Raw genomic sequence first — 3,559 nt, forward strand, 5'->3', positions numbered from 1 at the left:
AATAGGACTTAAGGAGCATGAACTCTTTGTCATGTGAATTTGGGAACACATAGAGGCATTTCCTGCTGATGTCGGAATACATGACACTGTGGTGACATCAGTCTCAGCAGTGGGGATTTCTCTGTAAAACTCAGCAGCTGGGGCAGAAGAGAAAGAATCCACACAATTAGTAGGAAAGGGCTGATGGACAAAGTAGGAAGTGGGCAAGGAGGTATGGCAGAGGCCAAGGTGTGACAGACCAGGACAGAGCTTATGTGATTGAAAATAATTTAGTTTCTCCACTCAGATGTTAACTGCATTGCAATAGCTAACAAAGCCTTGACCTTTGTGCTCTAGCGCTGTCACTGTATTAGGCTTAGACAGTCTAGCCCTCAGCTAAGGGCTTTCTTCCCCCACAAGGGCAATAATGGAATAATAAACTAATATTAAACATTTCCAAGCTCTTCCGAACATTTATGCTAGGGTCTTCTCACGTTTTACATCATCGAATTACCATGACGGTCTCATCCTCATGTCTGGTGTAACCCTCATTTACAGAGAACATTTGGACTCAGAGTTTAATTGACTCTAATGTTATGTGAGTTGGGCTGATTTTTTAAAATAGCCCCTTCTCCCAAACCAATTTCGAATGGGTTGTTTGCTTTATCTATTGAATACCATACCAGAACTCCCGACAGTCTTGTATATCTCTGAATAACCCAAAACAGGTCAAGGAATCTCAAAGAATATTAATTTTAATTTCCATGATTTAAAGAAACTGGAAGAGAAGTGATACTTAAGGCCGTAGGCACAGGGCAGGGGAAGCATGGGAAGGAATAGGATGAGGGTATTCTCAGGGTGCTAAACATCCCCCAGAACTACAGATTCTCGACTGGGGTTTATCTGGCAGGAAAGCCCCAGAACGCCTTTATTCATGAACTCTTTAATTCATGTCTTTTCCGAAAACCCTTTCTCCCTCCACCTGCTTGACACATGGAGGACTGAAATCTTATTAAAAGCCTTTCAGAAAAGCTTCATGTCATGGAGCATTTGCTTCTGGTGTGAGAGAGATTACAGACAAGTGATCTTGGCCAGGAGGATCCAGCCAATTCTGGGCTCCTCCAGGGAGACAGGACTTCAAAAGAGAGGTGCTCAATTAAGGAAACAGCCTTTCCTGGTCATGGCTCTGAATCTCATTTCCAGCACAGGCTCCTCTGGTTAATGATAAGAAGCCAGGGATAAGAGCCTGCTTGTCACCTAAATGGCTTCCTTCCTGAGGGAGGAGGGGAAAGAAGGAAAGAAAAAGATTAACACAAGCATCAGGCTCCTGATTTAGCTTCTCTCCTGAAAAGTAAAAAAGTAAAATAAATTACAAAAAGCCCTTTACCATCTGAAGCTGTTTAGATTTCTCTTCTTTCACTCCCGCATTCAGGTTGTGTTTTATTTTTTGTGGTTGACCCTGTGCATTGTAGGGCATTGTGTCCTTTTTCTATGGAAGGCACTTAATGGATTAAATCTGAAAAATGTCAATGGTAATCAGAGATCCATTAAAGAGGTTTATTTACATGCAGTCACTCCTGCAGATTTTGAAAAGCGGAGAATTAAAAGAAAAAAATGCTGGAAAACACAATCATTAGAGTCCTTTGTCCCACTTGGCTCTACCTCTTCATACCCTCCATCTGCTGGTGAGGGAGGGAAGGCTTCGAGTTCTGTGGGATTGACCTTGGGAGGCTAGCATGGCTTCTTGGGTGAAAAGGACAATCAGGAGCAAGGAAAAAATGTGAGACTCTTGATTCTTACCATTTTTCATTCTGCTGCTACTGTATCTTAGGATCTTTTTTTATGGAGTTCATAGAAACTGTCTTAAATAATGCGATTCTAAAATTCTTTACAAAAAGCAAGATGGCTTAATTTAGAATTTCAGAGTTGGCTCTGTACTTAAAATCAGTGGAGTCCGGGGCCAGAGAGTAACAGACAAAGAGCTTTGGGAATTGCTCTCCATGAAGGATTTGCACCTGTGAATTCTTCATTGAAAGGACTGCTATTGTTTGTAATGCTTTTGCACCCACACACTTGGGACCCCGTTTTATGCTTTTAGTGTGCTTTGTGGTCATCACATGGTTAGCATTGGTGTTAATAGGACACATTTTACTCATTAATGAAGATGGCTGGTAGCAAACACCAGATGAAAATCTTTTCAAGGTCACAGAAATGGGAACTTTGACATAGAAAGCACACAGCTGAAAGGAAATGTTGAATTTAAGATTTTTGTCTGTTATAAGATAAACTGAATTATTAAAATTTTAAGTTTATTTGAGCAAAGTTTGATTATAATTGAGCAGTATCTAATCCAGCAGATAGAAAGGAGCCCCAAGAATCTATACAAAGTGAAAGACTTTTATAGGCAGCAGGGATTGGGAACAAGAAAGTTATACTAGACAAAAAAGTAGGTTGGTTATCACAAGATTACTTTCCTTAAAGAATGGTAGGGGTCCCAGGCAGATTACCCAACTATTATTGATCAAGAGATTCCTGATTAACTGGTTTAATATTTCATTTCTAGGAAAGCCAAAACTGTAATTAAGTTAAATCTCAGTTTGGCAACATGGGGCTTAGTATAAGTGAACTCTACTTGGGGCCTATTGTCTTGTTTTTTAACACATCTTAATTCATCTTTTAAAGTAGAAAGGCATAAGTGTTATAGGATATAAAATTAATGAAAATTCAAAAAGCTTTTGTTAAGTTGTGTTGACAACCTAAAGTAAGTGAAAATCAATTTCACAAATATTTATTGACTAACCATGTTAGATGTTTCTAGGAATACAAAATTAAATTAACATGAATGAATGTCAAGTACTACATTTAGGTTCAATCAATTGTATAAACTCATAATACGTGGTAAGAAGATAAATTAAGTAGGAGTTCACGTGAAAAAGACATCTGATGTGACTGGAAGACAGCTGATGAAGTTTTGGGGTACTCCAATTGAAGTATAATATCTGGGTAAAAAGGAGTATTGCCTCAAAGTCTCCTCTCTGGTGGGACCACATCTGAAGTATTACATTCATTCTGGACATTACATTTTGTTTTTAAAGTAGACTTTTACAAAGTAAAATCTATGCAAAGGGAGGCCCATTTGTGATCCAAGGTCTTGAAAAACATCACATGAGGAACAGTTCAGGGAATGGAGACTTGTTTAACCTTGAGAAGATCAGGTTTAGGAAAGAACTAGAATCACAAAATTGTCAAGTGAGAATGACCTTCTCTGCATCTTTTACTCTAACCCCTGTCCTTTATTCATAAGGAAACAGGCCCAGAAAAGGAAAACACCTTATTCATTTCCATTGCAACCTTGCCTAAATCTGGTAGTTTTATTCCTGTAATACCAAGTTCCCTAATCCCGACACTCACTACATAGCTCAGTTTATGCTTTTGGTCAGTTAGTTGATTCCTGTTGTCAAAAGTATGGACCTTCCATGTCCTCAAAGCTATTTGAGTGTTGGAAAGAGGAGGAAACTAAAAGGTTAATTCTTCTTTTTCCAACCTTTGGCAAATTCCTGCTTATTTTTCAAGACAGCTC

Source organism: Pteropus vampyrus, unplaced genomic scaffold, assembly GCF_000151845.1.
Source record: "Pteropus vampyrus isolate Shadow unplaced genomic scaffold, Pvam_2.0 Scaffold2, whole genome shotgun sequence".
NCBI classification, from domain to species: Eukaryota; Metazoa; Chordata; class Mammalia; order Chiroptera; family Pteropodidae; genus Pteropus; species Pteropus vampyrus.